The 16231-nt window shown below is 42.5% G+C and overlaps 1 non-coding gene across 1 annotated transcript; it reads left to right on the top strand.

Moving 5' to 3' along the window:
* Positions 1 to 1989: 1989 nt before the first annotated feature.
* LOC130741582 (small nucleolar RNA R71) lies at positions 1990 to 2096 on the top strand. The gene has a single exon (XR_009020473.1). It is a non-coding gene; the product is annotated as a small nucleolar RNA R71 (small nucleolar RNA).
* The last annotated feature ends 14135 nt before the right edge of the window (positions 2097 to 16231 follow it).

Here is a 16231-nt window from a genome sequence, read left to right as displayed (position 1 = left end):
AATTGGCGCCTAGGCGCCCATTCATGGGCGCCTAGGCGCTCAACCCAGTTGGCGCCTAGGCGCTCGTGCCAGATACAGAGGCAGTGCCTCTGCCACTAAGGAAGAAACCTTGCACAAAACCTCTGGAGTAAATCCTCCCATGAGGCAATGTCCTCTTGCTCATCAAACCAAGCTCTAGCCTCCCTCGTCAAAGAATGAGGGAAGAGTTTAATCTTCACTTCATCACTTGAAAAACCCTCAATCTTAGCAAGGGTGCTAGCTTGGGTAAACTTCACCATATGAGCATGCAAGTTCTCGTACTTGGACCCCCCATACTTGTTACCATTAACAAGCTTGATGAGAGCCGGATGGAACTCATCAATTTGGGCATTAACTTTGGGGATCTCTTCCGAAACCTTCGACCTGCTTCTAATCACATCACAGACAAAGTCATTGTCATGGTTAGTCTCAATCATAGGATTAAAAACAGAAAACCGTACCTTTTCCTTACCAACACGGAGAATGAGGTGACCCTTGTCAACGTCAATCTTAGCTCTACCAATAGCTAAGAAAGGTCGACCAAGAATGAGAGGAATCTTCTCATCCTCCTCCATATCAAGCACAACAACGTCCACGGGGAACACATACTTGTCCACCCGCACCATCACATCCTCCACAATCCCATATGGAGTCTTGAGGGATCGATCCGCCATTTGCAAGGAGAGCATGGTTGGAGTAACCTCTCCTAGGTTAAGCCTCTCAAACATGGTGAGTGGCATCAAATTGATGCTCGCTCCAAGATCACACAAGGCTTCCACATCTGCCATGCCTTCAATTTCTACCGGAATAGTGAAACTTCCGGGGTCCCTTCTTTTCTTCGGCATCTTCCGCTGCAAAATGGCACTACATTCCTCCGTCATCAACACCGTCTCATCTACTCCCTTCAATCTTCTTCTCTTATGCAAAATATCCTTCATAAACTTAGCATATATAGGCATTTGTTCCAAAGCATCGGCAAAAGGAATACTAATGTGGAGCATTTTGAAAACATCAACAAATTTTGAAAACTTTTTATCTAAGCTCTTCTTAGCCAATGCTTTAGGAAACGGAACCTTGCTAGTTTCAAGAGTAAGATCAACTTCCTCACTCACCTTAATAGGCACAACTACTTCTCCTCCCACTATCTCCTCTCTCTTTTCTCCCTTTGTTTTTTTCTTCAATTCACTCATCACTCTCCCACTTCTAGTGGCTACAACAGAGGCATTTTCTTGCTTAGGATTGGGGATAGTGTCGGAAGGAAATTTACCTTGAGGTCTCTCGGCTATTTGCTTGGCCAGCTGGCCAAATTGATTCTCAAGATTCTTGATAGCCGCCTCTTAATTCTTGTAATTGTTTTCCGTCCGGTTGATGAAAGTTTCCACCAACTCTTCTAAGCTCTTCTTGGAATCACTACTTTCACCTTCTCCTCGCTCTTGAGGTTGTCTTGAGCTTTGGCCTTGGAATCCTTGGCTAGGAAATTGTCTTTGAAAGCCATTTCCTTGCCCACTACTACCTTGCCTCCACGAGAAGTTAGGGTGATTCCTCCATCCTGGATTGTAAGTATTTGAAAATGGGTCATTCCGAGCTTGACCCATAGCCTTCACTTCCTCCTCCGGTCTAGTCTCTGTGCATTCTTCGCTGTCATGTGGCCCTCCACAAGTCACACACTCCACCTTGGCAACTCGACCACCAATCTTGGTAGTCTTCATTTGATTTTGAATCTCATTCATTTGCTTGGAGAGTTGCTTGTTGGAGGCCATAAGTTGATCATAAGCTTCAACCTCAAGGACTCCTCTTCGGGCTTGACGATCATTACTAGAGTTCATGGCTCTTATAGCCATCTTTTCAATCAACTCATACCCCACTTGTGGAAGTAAGGCATCAAACTCTCCACTTGAAGCCGCATCCAAACCAAACCTCGAAGAATATTGGAGACCATCATAGAACTTTGCTACTTGCTCAGCTTGAGTAAGGTTATGTTGAGGACACCTCCTCAAGAGCTTCTTGAACCTCTCCCGAGCTTCATAGAGATTCTCATCGGTGGATTGAGTAAAAGTCATGATGTCATTCTTGAGCTTTCTCAACAGGGCTCTTGGAACAAACCTTGTGGTGAACTTCTCAGCCAAGTCTTCCCAAGATGTAATGCTACCTTGGGGCTGTGAATTCAACCACTCCTCAGCAGTGTCCCTCAATGAAAAAGGGAATAAACTCAAGCGGATGGTGTCCGCTGAAACATTCTGAACTCTGTAGGTGTTGCAATTGCGGATAAACCGCTCCATGTGTGCATGAGGATCTTCGAGAGCACCTCCACCATACTGATTTTGGCTCACCAAATTAATGAATGCCGGCCTCAGCTCAAAATTTCCCGTGCCATCGGGGGAAACTATGCTGCCCGGATAATCGTAACTCATGGCAGCCGAGGTGAGGTCTCTAAGAGAACGATTGGCATTCTCCAATTCTTGCTCTTGAAGTCTTTGAGCAAGAGCCTCATTCACTCTTTCTTCTATGTGGGCTTGCATCTCCTCTTCCGTCATTTGAGCAGCCATGGCTTCAAGCCTTTGTTGGGATCGACGACGGCGAAGAGTACGTTCAGGCTCCGGATCAAACAGCAGTGGATCCGTGCCAAGCCTACTGTGCATAAACTGAAATCACAAAAACAGAGAAAAGGTTAGTAACACCTATTCAATGCAATGCTTAGTAAAACAAACGAACAAACTCTTTAACTTAAACCGAAAACCACAAACAATCCCCGGCAACGGCGCCAAAAACTTGTTGGTCAATTCGCAAGTGTACGAATACCTCCGGGTTTTAAAATATCGAACCACAGGAATTGTGAGTGAGAATTGTTGATTTAAGTCTAAAGTTTGCAAGTTCTTAAAGCAGTAAAATTCAGAAATTGGTTTTGGTTGATTGTGACAGAAGTTTTGCAAAAGAGCAATGTTGAAAATGATGTAAATAACAATTGATGGAAAATTGCCTTGGGTTTTTGATCATCTAATCCATTTTAGTCCACCTATCCTATGCATGTGATATCTTGATTTATCTCTTGTTGTTATAGCCTATGTACTTACTAGTTGATTCCTCACAAAAGTAATTCTCTCAAACTGAAAGATAAGCCCAATTCCTTGTGTACTTAAACATTCATAAGAGGTAAATAAGCATGTATGTTCAGGCCAACAAAACCCTGCCCTCACTCTATGCCTAGAAGCAAGTATAGAAGGATCTATTCCAATTCATGTCCCTAAATCATAACAAATTTCCATTTGATTAAAATCTAGCCTCTAGCAAAGGTGCACCAAAGCTAAGCATGCAATAAGGAATAGAAATACAAGATTAAATCAAGACTCATGCATAGAGATAGGATTTAACAAACTAAAATTTCATAGAATCTCTTAACCCAAAGCAAAAAGTAAACTAGCCACTCATGGCTAGGGAATTCATAAAGAAAATGTAAAGAAAACCTGAGAAAAATACAAGTTGGAAGCCTCCCTTGGCCCCAAAGTTCTCCTCCGCTCTCAAACTTGATCAAAAATGAGTAAAATGTCCAAATGTATCAAAGAAATTGGCTTAAGCCTTATTTATAGGCATATTACACGAGACTGGGCGCTCAGGCGCCAATTCAGAGCGCCTGAGCGCCAATTGCATGTTGAAAAACATGCTTCTGGACCCAATTGGCGCCTAGGCGCCCACTCCCAGCGCCTAGGCGCTTAAGCTCGCCTGAAAAAGACTTTTTGGCTTCTGAAACTCCTCTTTTCAATTCTCTTTAAGTTCTTCATCAATTCCATGCTTCTTGGCCTTCTTTCTCCTTCAGTTTCTGCTCTCCAAACCTAACCAACAAGTCAAGGAAGATTCTAGAAGCTCCAAGAGCTCATTAGCACAAGAAGTCCTTCAAAAAAACACAACAAAACCATGCAACAAACTTTGCATTCATGCATACATTTTGAGGTATTAACACGAGACGAACTTCGGACCTCGGTGGATTCCAAAATGGTCATAAGACCCGGATTTCCGCGTAAGAGCGCTATTAGGCGACTCTTAGTAGCAGACCGAAATGGCAGACCTTCGGGTTCACTGCTGATCTGGCTACCTTTGTGTGGTGTAAGAGGCACGCGGGCCGAAATGGTCCCACCGTGGCTGATGTTAGGGCTGATCCGTTGATGCCCATCCTTTTTCCGGAATGCATTTGGTTAACTGGGTTAACCGTCATTTGCATTTCATGCAACATGCATACTGACTTAGTTGCTGAGTGTGTTTGATATTTGTTAATCCTACTTGATGCATGCTATCTGTCATTATTGTCGTTTATATTCATTGTGGAATATGCAACCCTAGCATGTTATCTATAACTATAAGCCTAAGTGGCTATTCTCTTATTTGTATCTATTGGTGATATTACTTACATAATTCTTTGGAGTTGACCCTCGCGTCTTCTGTGTGTGCTTTGGCGGATTACGCCCTTTTGTCAGATGTCTTTGGCGGGCTAGTTCACGACGGTTCACCCTTCGGTGGGAACTAGGGTTGAGATGCTGCAACAGGGCGCATCGCGGTCGCGAGAGGAGGATGGATGGTGTACATAGAGTAGGTCGTTCTGGATTTCGAATTCGGACGACGATCATGCTAGCATGTAGGTTTTAGTGCTGGTGTGAGCTCCTCGAGATGGGATTAGTGTAGGAGTAGAGTCTTAGCTCTGACCGTTATGTTTTCTTTTGGGAGCAGGGTAGTTTCCCGCCGATAGCTTTTTGTGTGGTTTCTCTACGGGAATCACAGAGAGTTGGTTGGGCTAGGAGGTCTTATTTTAGGCCATCTGGGCTGACTCATTCTCATTTTTCAGGGTTTGTGTTGTGAACACTTAACCTTTTCTTTTGGATTGTACAATTTGCCTACGGGCGTTACACTCTTTTCCTTTCCGTCACTGGAGGTTACTCGTGACGAGGTTTGCTACTTGCAGCGGGGGCTGTAATTATTATTGTACATTAGTTCTGTTATCTTTTGTTGGGAGTTTATTTCTTTCAGTCTTTGGTTCTATTATCGAGAAAAAAAAATACATTCACGTTTTTCCGCATTAAGTTTATTTTTGGTTACTAAAGTGACGCCACCGAAATCGGGGTGTTACAGTTGACATTAATTGAGTTCTTGAGATTTGCTGGTCTCCACGAGGGTGAACCATAGTGACCAGAGAAATGTCATTGAGTGCAATATGTACTCGGTCGATCACAGCCTAGTTGGGGAGCCGACTTTGACCTTCAGGTACTTTTAAATTGAGATCTGAAGTCAAACATGTACGTGCGAGGATGATTCGATGTTTGGCTAACCATATTGCATCATGCATACATACGGGTGTAATTCAGGTTCCCTCTGATACGATTGTCCTGCACGATGCTGGGACAAGAGGTTCGACAACCGCTTAACAGTAAAACAGAACTTAACAACAGAAACAATAACACACAGTGATTGTTAACCCAGTTCAGTGAAAAAATTTCACCTACGTCTGGAGGGTTTGCACCCAAAGAAAGGAAATCCACTATCTCAAGATTCAGGAATTACAGACACTCATGAACAACTCAGTTCATAGTTCACTTCCTAATCTACCCAGTGTATTTCTACTTAGAATCTCAACCTAAGTATGAGAGCCCCTCTTACTTCCTCTCAATCACTGCCACAGTGATTGGTGAACACAATGAACAAGTAGAGTTTGAACGCAATCAATCACACAGAACCTCTCTTTGCTTTATAGAATCAGTGAGCAAAGACAGATTCACAACTAACAAAGGACAAAGCACAAACACAAATCCTAAAACACTTGATCTCTCTCTATTAGCTTCGGTGGTCTTCATGTTTTAGGTCTTCATCCTTTTATAGACTTCAGCAGCGGTAGCATGGGCTTTAGGGTTAGCATGGGCTGAAGAAACAGATTCCAGCAACAACAATTCAAAAACGCAGTCTTGATAGATTTGGTTTCTTATCGCACAAGTTAAGATAGAAATCAATCTTTTAACAAAGATTGTTTCAACAAATAACAACCCAACAATTAAAACCCTTTTGGAATAGCTACTTGCTCCTCAAGTAACTCAAAAACATATCTTCAGTAAATCTTCAGAGGGCCCACAACAGAAACACAAGCTGAGGACTGATGCCCTAGCTTCACGAGGACAGATGCCACGACATCTGCTTCGACAATTGGTTGTTTTGACAAAATGCATGGCAACATGTTCCAACAATCTCCCCCTTTGTCAAATTTTGTCTAAAACAACTAACAATCAGAGAGGATAAAAACAAGAGAAACAATTCTCCCCCTTAGTCTGAGCTCCCTCTCAACTGATGCATCTACACAACCAACTACCACACTTCAAAAGGCATAGTTGGAACAAAACACTTAGCAGCACAAACACACAACCAGAAGTACAATAAGGCCTTAGCACATGATGACACCAAAATAGATCAGCTTGAACATCAACGTATCAGAAATACTACTATCAGAAGCTAGCAGCACATAAGCTATCCACCAGACAATGCCACTTGAAACAAACATAGCCATTGTCTTGAACTTGTCTTCAAATTAAACAGACCAAAGCTAACACTAGGAAAACACACATAGGCTGCACAGAAGCAACTTCACAGTAGCACAGAAGCAACTTCACAGTAGGATCATAGGTCTTCTTCATAGCAGTAGCACAAAATATTACAGACCATAGAGCAGATAGAATCGTCAAACAAACTTTTTCAAACTACTCCCCCTTTTTAGCACAAATTTGCAAAGGGTGCACGAATACATCCAAAACAAAAGAAAATAACAAAAGAACATAGCAAACTAGTCTTCTGAACTGGACTCCTCCCCAGACCCTTCCTCCTCTGCACTCTCTTCAGATCCTTCCTCCTCTTCATTACTCTCAATCTGAGCAGCTGTAGCAGCAGCACTTTGCTCACCACCTTGACGTTCTTCTTCTTGTAGCTTGAGTAGCAACGCATCAACTTTGAGCTTCCTGGCAGTGCTCACCCTGATTGTCTCCTGCAACGCCTTGGAGACTTCCAGTAATTCAGCAATTATGGCCTTAGTGCCAGATTCAGTCATAGGAGGGGCAGATGTTCCGCTGGTTGGCATGGCAATGTCTAGGACATGTGGCTCCATAAACAAACGTTGATCCAAAGTGATTGGAACACCACGAGACATCGCCACTTCATCAGCCCTAAGAATCTGAGGATGCTGCTTGAGAATGATCTCAGTAAGAAGTGATGGAAATGAAATAGGCAGTTTCACAGCACAAGTATCAGCATGCTTCAATGTCTGCTCAAACACAAACGTTCCAAAATCAAAAGCAATAGACTTGCCAATCCTATAAATCAATTTGGCAAGCGTTGCAGAAACACCAGAGGTATGCTGAGTAGGAACCCAATTCACAGCACCAATCCTGTTAAGGATAGCATACTTCACACTCAGATTGCCAGTGGACAACAACTTCTTGCTCAGCCACTTCTCCACATGACCTGCAGTAAGTTCCTTGGCAACATCATCCATGGACACTTCTTCATCAACAAATTCAATAGCACTTCTTCCAAGTGCTTGATTGACCACAGCAGGTGAGAACATCACACATTCTGCCCGCACATAGACTTTCCTGAATTCTGCACTATCAGGAAGTCCCACATCAAAGAGAGATTCACCAAGAACTCTCTCACAAGCTTCTCGTAGCACCTTCCAACATTCTGAATAGTCTTCATCAGACCTGCTTTCTCAATAAGTGCAATAACATCTCTGCATTCAAGAACATCAGAGCCAACTTCCCTTTCCTTGGCCATTCTCCTCTTGCAAACAAACTTCCACTTCTGAACATTCTCTTCTAAGTGGAAAGACACTCTATCAGAAGATCGAATGTCCTGGACACCGACTTCAACATCTGACTCAGAGTCTTCAACTTCAACTGGAATCTTCCTCTTCTTCTTCTTCTTAGTGGGAGTCTTGTCTTCCTTTTGCTTTCCCTTACTCTTCACACTAGCCTGTCGTGACTTGTAGGTTATAGGTGAAGACTTGGATTTCTTTGATGGAGTAGGAGTGACTTCAGGAGAAGAAACCCTTCTTTTCTTCTTCATCCTCGCAGCAACACTATCAGCAAAGGACTCAGTCAGAGGAACATCATCAGAATCATCATCAGAGATGTCCTGAACAGAGGCTGGAGCCGGGATTGGCTCTTCAGAATTGATACCCTCACAGTTACCATTCTTTGGATCAGCATCCTTTGAAGAGGATGAAACCGAGATATCAGGCTGGGTAGCATCGCCTGAATCTTCATGAGAAGTGGAATCCTTTCCAGGTTTTTCTTGAGCAGAACTTTCCATAGACCCAGATGTCTCAACATCAGGCACAACATCAGGAGGCGATTTCACAAGAGAATCTTCATCATTGATTTCCTCTTCGTCAGGAACATCCTCAAGGATAGGAACATTTGGGGTTTTGCTGTTCTTGACTGTGATTTGTAGACCTTACACGTTGGGTTTCTGATCTCATCTTCTTGGGAGCTTTCTTGGACACAGAAGATGGTTGAGAAGAATCACTCTTCAAACCCATACACTTGACTCCTTTAGCAATTCTTTCAATCTTGGCCTTGACAGATTCCTTCTTTCCTGAACTTTGAGACATGATGAATCGAGAGCAAATACAAACCGAGTACAGAACAACGAAACAGAATTGCAAATGAGAGATGATAAGTCTTGAAGAAGATAGAGGCACAAGCGGTTGAGAGAACACAATTTGCCCGTTGGAGGTAGTTATAGGATAAGTGAACCATGAAGTAACTTTCTCTCTGCTGATGTCACAACGGCAGTTAATCATGACCAAGAATAAACTAGCCGTTAACACACTGGGGCACACTAATTGCTATGCATCAGAGAGACAAATCCCTAGACTTCCTCTTAATTTTTCAAAAGTGATTGCATCAAGGGGTTTTGTGAAAATATCAGCCAATTGCTTGTCAGTTGTAACATGATCCAAATTAACAATTTTATCCTCCACCAAGTCTCTAATAAAATTATGTCTAATGTCAATATGCTTGGTCCTGCTATGCTGTATGGGATTCTTAGAAATATTAATTGCACTGAGATTGTCGCAGTACAATGTCATGACATCCTGTTCAACATCATACTCCTTCAGCATTTGCTTCATCCACATGAGTTGTGTACAACTACTTCCTGCTGCAATATATTCTGCTTCAGCTGTAGACAATGAGACACAATTCTGCTTCTTGCTAAACCATGAAATCAAATTATTCCCTAGGAAGAAACGTCCACCAGATGTGCTCTTTCGATCATCTGCACTACCTGCCCAATCTGCATCACAGAATCCAACTAAGGAGGAATTTGTATCATGAGTATAGAGAATACCATAGTCACTTGTGCCATTGATGTACTTGATAATTCTCTTGACTTGTAGCAGATTACTTGCTTTAGGAGCTGCTTGATATCCAGCACAAACTCCGACAACAAATGTGATGTCTGGTCTGCTAGAAGTGAGATACAACAAGCTTCCAATCATGCTTCTGTAGAGACTTTGATCAACATCTTCCCCCTGCTCATCCTTGGAAAGTTTGATGTGTGTAGCAGCAGGAGTTCTCTTGTGACCAGCCTTTTCAAGGCCAAACTTCTTGACTAACCCTTTAGCATACTTACTCTGTGATATGAACATAGAATCCTCCATTTGTTTGAGTTGTAGTCCTAGAAAATAATTCAATTCACCAACTAGGCTCATCTCAAATTCAGATTTCATTCGTCAGACGAAATGCTCCACCATTGAGTTCGGCATTCCTCCAAAGACAATGTCATCCTCATAAATCTGTGCTATCATGAGCTTACCTTTGTCATTCTTCACAAACAGAGTTTTATCAATTCCACCCTTACTGTAACCATTGCTTACAATGAATTCAGTTAACCTTTCATACCAAGCCCTAGGTGCTTGCTTCAAACCATACAAGGCCTTCCTCAACTTGTACACATGATCTGGATGATGTGGATTTGTAAATCCTTTAGGTTGTTCAACATAAACTTCTTCACTCAAATAGCCATTCAGAAAAGCACTCTTCACATCCATATGATAAAGTCTGAACTTCAAGAGACAAGCAACACCTAACAAGAGTCTTATAGATTCCAGTCTAGCTACTGGAGCAAAGGTTTCATCAAAATCAACTCCTTCTATCTGAGTATATTCTTGAGCAACTAGCCTTGATTTATTCCTTGTGACTGTTCCAGTTTCATCTGATTTGTTCTTGAAGATCCACTTAGTGCCAATGATGTTTACTTCTTCAGGTCTAGGCACTAACTCCCACACTTCATTTCTCCTGAACTGCTCTAGCTCCTCTTGCAAAGCATTTATCCAGTATTCATCAGTGAGAGCTTTATTGACATTCTTGGGTTCTATCTTAGAGATGAAACAATTGTGAGCAATTATACTTCTGGATTTGGTAGTCACCCCTTCTTGAAGATTACCAATAATGTTTTCTTGAGGATGATTCTTCTGAACTCTGATTGATGGAGCTTTGTTTGATGTGATATCTTTGTCTTCCTTTTCATCAGCACTTGTTTCTGACTCATTGCCGAGGGCGGTTTCTGGAGCATCGGCTGGAACATCAGCACCATCATCATCTTCATTCAAAACTGCTTCTTCCTTCTTGCTTGGTTCATCATCCACAGTCACATTCACAGATTCCATCATGGTCCTTGTGCGAGAGTTAAAAACTCTATAAGCTTTGCTGTTCATAGAATACCCCATGAAAATTCCTTCATCACTTCTAGGATCAAGCTTTTTCTTAGGATCACGATCTGCAAGGATATAACATTTACTTCCAAATATGTGAAAGTATTTTACAGACGACGACTTTCTACCTTTCCATAGCTCATACTGTGTAGAGGATGTCCCTGCCCTGATGGTGACTCTATTATGTATGTAACAGGCAATACTCATAGCTTTAGCCCAGAACTGGTGTGGAATCTTCTTAGCATGTAACATTACTCTAGCTGATTCCTTGAGAGTTCTATTTTTCCTTTCAACAATTCCATTCTGCTGTGGAGTGATGGGGGCAGAAAATTCATGGCTAATACCTTATGTTCCACAGAACTCCAAGAATTTTGAATTCTCAATCTCCCTTCCATGATCACTTCTAATTCTTACAATCACACAGTCCTTCTCATTCTGAAGTCTCAAACATAGATTCTTGAATATTTCAAAAGTCTCTGATTTTTCTCTCATAAATCCAACCCATGTATACCTTGAAAAATCATCTACACAGACAAACACATACCTTTTTCCTCCCAGGCTTTCAACCTGCATGGGACCCATAAGATCCATGTGAAGCAATTCCAGAACCTTCGTCGTGGTCTGATGCTGGAGCATCTTGTGTGGCACCTTGGTTTGCTTACCAATCTGACATTCTCCACGTAGCTTTCCTTCTCCCAAGCTCAAATTGGGCAATCCCCTTATTGCTTCATCAGCAATAATCTTTTGCATGCTCCTGTAGTTGAGATGTCCTAGTCTTTGATGCCATACATTCACCTCATCTTCTTTAGTTAACAAACATCTGGAAACATGCGCTTTTTCTTCTGATGTCCACATATAACAGTTGTCTTTTGATCTGACTCCTCTCATCACAACTCTCTCATCATCAGTGGTCACAACACATTCTATCTTATTGAACTTCATATCATACCCTTGATCACACAGTTGACTTATGCTGATTAGGTTGGCAATTAAACCATTTACAATTAACACATTGTTCAAGTTAGGAGATTCTGTGCTAACAAGCTTTCCTACTCCCTTGATCTTTCCTTTAGCTCCATCTCCAAAAGTAACATAGTTGGTGGAGTGACTTCTGATGTCTTGCAAGAAGCTCTTGTTTCCTGTCATGTGCTTTGAGCAGCCACTATCAAAATACCAATCTTCCTTTGATGATGCTCTGAAAGACGTGTAGGCTACCTGACATCTGACTTCACCCTTGGGCTTCCATTGCTTCCTCATCTGAACAGGCTTTTTATCGTGCATCTGAGGATAACCATATAACCTGTAACAGTAGGGCTTTATATGACCATTCTTACCACAGTAGTGACACTTCCAAGGTACAATTTTGTCAAGCTTAAGCTGGGGTTTCACATGCAAAGGTACATGTCGAGGCAATGAATCTGGCAACTGATAATTTCTGGGCTTCTTGAATTCAGTTTGTTTTGCAGCAGACACAAATTTCTTTGAACCTTTCTGATTTTCTTTGTTTGTTGTTCTACAGTCAAAGCTAATTCCCTTCAAACTCCCTCCTTGCTTGCTAGTTTCTTTCAGAATTTCATCAAGCATATCAGAACCATTGTTCAACATTCTAACAGATTTATGAGTGGCTTCAAGTTTTCTTGTCAGATTTGTCATTTCCTCTTGAAGTCCTGCATTAATCAACATTAGGTTAGCCTTTTCCATAACATCAGCATTATTAAACTTACTTTGCCATTCCTCCAGATCTTCCTTCAGCTTAGTGCTGAGCTCTTTCAACCTTTCATTCTGAGAAACAAGTTGTTCTATCTCACTTTGCTTTTCTCTTACAAGTTTGCATGCTTCTTCCCACTTGTTGTGTAGCAGCTTGTAAGTTTCAGCCAATTCCTCATCAGAGATGTCCTCATCACATGTCTCAGACTCACAGATAGTTCCAGAGAAAGCATTGACTTTGTTTGCAGATATCTCCTCCTCATCTTCAGTGTCTTCATCTGACCAAGTTACCATTATACCTTTCTTTTGCTTCTTTATATAAGTGGCACATTCAGACCTGATGTGACCATATCCTTCACATTCATGACATTGCACTCCTTTGTTCTGAACAGGTCTTTCTTCTTCCTTGGTCTTCCTCTATGAATTTGAAAACCTGGGTTTGTTGTCGAACTTCATGTCCTGGACATTAGGTCTGATTCTTTTGTCAATCTTCCTCAAAGCCCTGTTGAATTTTTTTGCTAGCATAGCCAGAGCCTCAGAAAAGTTTTCACCCTCACAGTCTTCATCATCACCTTTATCAGTGTTAGACACAAAAGCAATACTCTTATTCTTCTTCTCAGATTTTCCACTCAGTTTCAACTCAAATGTCTGCAAAGAGCCAATAAGTTCATCAACCTTCATGTTCTCAATGTCTTGAGCCTCCTCAATTGCAGTGACTTTCATAGCAAACTTCTAAGGAAGAGATCTCAAGATGTTCCTTACAAGCTTCTCATCTGACATAGGTTCTCCCAAGGCAAATGAAGCATTAGACAAGTCACGGACACGCATGTGGAATTCTGAAATACTTTCTTCTTCAGTCATCATCAAATTTTCAAATTGAGTAGTAAGCATCTGAAGCCTTGACATCCTTACTCGAGTAGTTCCTTCATGTGCAGTTTTCAGAATTTCCGAAGCATCCTTTGCCACAGTACACGTATTGATCAGCCTAAACATATTCTTGTCCACTCCATTAAAGATAGCATTTAGAGCCTTTGAATTTCCAAGAGCGGCTTCATCTTCAACACTGGTCCATTCTTCTTCAGGTTTTTCAACAACAGTAGTAGAGGTGCCTTCAACCTCAGCCTTAGTGGGGTGCTTCCAACCCTTGACAATAGCTTTCCATGTCTTGTTGTCAATTGATTTGAGAAAGGCTGTCATACGAACCTTCCAGTAGTCATAGTTAGTACCATCCAGAATGGGTGGCCTATTGACTGATCCTCCCTCCTTGTTATCCATGAGAACTTGAATAAAACTCCCTGGAGCTCACCCAACCAGAACAGGGTGCCTGCTCTGATACCAATTGTAATTCAAGTTCCCTCTGATACGATTGTCCTGCACGATGCTGGGACAAGAGGTTCGACAACTGCTTAACAGTAAAACAGAACTTAACAACAGAAACAATAACACACAGTGATTGTTAACCCAGTTCAGTGAAAAAATTTCACCTACGTCTGGAGGGTTTTCACCCAAAGAAAGGAAATCCACTATCTCAAGATTCAGGAATTACAGACACTCATGAACAACTAAGTTCATAGTTCACTTCCTAATCTACCCAGTGTATTTCTACTTAGAATCTCAACCTAAGTATGAGAGCCCCTCTCACTTCCTCTCAATCACTGCCACAGTGATTGGTGAACACAATGAACAAGTAGAGTTTGAACGCAATCAAACACACAGAACCTCTCTTTGCTTTATAGAATCAGTGAGCAAAGACAGATTCACAACTAACAAAGGACAAAGCACAAACACAAATCCTAAAACACTTGATCTCTCTCTATTAGCTTCGGTGGTCTTCATGTTTTGGGTCTTCATCCTTTTATAGACTTCAGCGGCGGTAGCATGGGCTTTAGGGTTAGCATGGGCTGAAGAAACAGATTCCAGCAACAGCAATTTAAAAACGCAATCTTGATAGATTTGGTTTCTTATCGCACAAGTAAAGATAGAAATCAATCTTTTAACAAAGATTGTTTCAACAAATAACAACCCAACAATTAAAACCCTTCTGGACTAGCTACTTGCTCCTCAAGTAACTCAAAAACATATCTTCAGTAAATCTTCAGAGGGCCCACAACAGAAACACAAGCTGAGGACTGATGCTCTAGCTTCACGAGGACAGATGCCACGACATCTGCTTTGACAATCGGTTGTTTTGACAAAATGCATGGCAACATGTTCCAACAACGGGGTTGAGACGACCTATGGTTAGGCCTCGGTGAAGTTGAGACGACTTTGGTCGGGCTTCACGAAGGTTGAGACGGTCGAAAGACTAGGCCTTCATCGAAGAACACCAAGAGTGTCTCTTTGGTATAGCGGGCGGAAATGGTTCAACCTAGAGTGGTTAGACTTGATCCGACTATGCATGGCTTGTAAGTGACACCCTGGCGGAAAAGGTTACACACTAGGCCAGTGGTGACTGACTCGATGGTGCCTCGATAACATGCTAAGTATGTATATACCTTAGGGTGGGCAACTGAGAACCTATTTAAGAATATACCCCTTTATCGAATGCTGTTTGCATATCTATTGTATTCTGTAAGTTGACCCTAACACCTTGGCTTTGGTTGTATGTTTGTGTTTGGGCGGTCGGCCTGCTGCCAGATGTCGATGGCGAATTGGTTCCTGATGGTCTTTCCCTCGGGGGGGACCCGGTATGAGTTGGTTGACCGAGATGCCCCCACTGCTTGGGTGATCGATCCTACGGGTCACCGGGCGATGTACCGGGGAAGGGTCATGGAGGACTGGAGTGATGAGCATGGACGTCTGACGAGAGGAGTTCCACGACGTATGACGCTGAGCTTTGACTTACCACCTTCGGTGCGCTGTGGATCGAGCACTGGTTTGAGGCCACCTACACCACCTCCATCTTCATCTGACGAGGAGGATCCATCTAAGATCGATGCTGATGCTGAGGCACCTGTTCCACCACTTCCTGCTACTGTTGTTGATCCTACCGACGTTGCGTCGTCCTTGAGGCTCGTGGAGCCGAAGAGGGAGCCTGTTGTTCCATCTGCCTCTCGTTGTTTCTCGCCTACTCCATCACGCGGCTACCGCGTGGAACCCCTGGTGCGTGTGGTGGATGAGGATATCATTTTTGATGTGGTGGATGTTGAGACGGGATCGACTAGGGTCGTTCGCAGGACAGTCAGGAGGGAGGATGTGGACTTAGAGACTGAGATGATCACGGTGGACTCGGACACTGACGTCGACTGGTACTTCGCGAGCGACGAGGAGGAGGAGGAGGAGGAGGAGCTCTGAGTGGTCCTTGTGTTATAGGGTTAGGTAGGCGTCATCTTTTTGTGTAGAGCTCTGATTCGTTTTCTTTCGGATAGGGTAGGTTCACGACGCATAGCTTTTGTGTGGTTCTCTTGCTGGAGGATCACAGAAAGTTAGTCGGACTATAGGGGTCTTGTATAGGCCATTTTGGGGCTGTCTTTCTTTCAGGGAGGATTGTAATTATAACCTTGTCACTCACGTTTCTGGATCTGTAAATATTTGTCTGCGGGCACACTACTTGGGAGTCACTGCGGGTGCGCGTGACGTTGGGGGTACAGCAGAGGCTGTACATGTTAATATGTTGTATATTGGTTAGGTTTAATTTACTTGGGTTGTGTCTTTATCTTTAAAATGTCTTTATTTCAAAAAGGAAACAAACGAGAAAAAAATACCGGTGTTTTCTGCTTAAAGTTTATTTTTGAGTCGTTAAGTGACACCTGGAATTCAGGGTGTTAC

The sequence above is a fragment of the Lotus japonicus genome, chromosome 2, assembly GCF_012489685.1.
Source record: "Lotus japonicus ecotype B-129 chromosome 2, LjGifu_v1.2".
NCBI classification, from domain to species: domain Eukaryota; kingdom Viridiplantae; phylum Streptophyta; class Magnoliopsida; order Fabales; family Fabaceae; genus Lotus; species Lotus japonicus.
The sequence above is the reverse complement of the archived record's forward strand: the minus strand, read 5'-3'. Positions and strand labels throughout refer to the sequence as shown.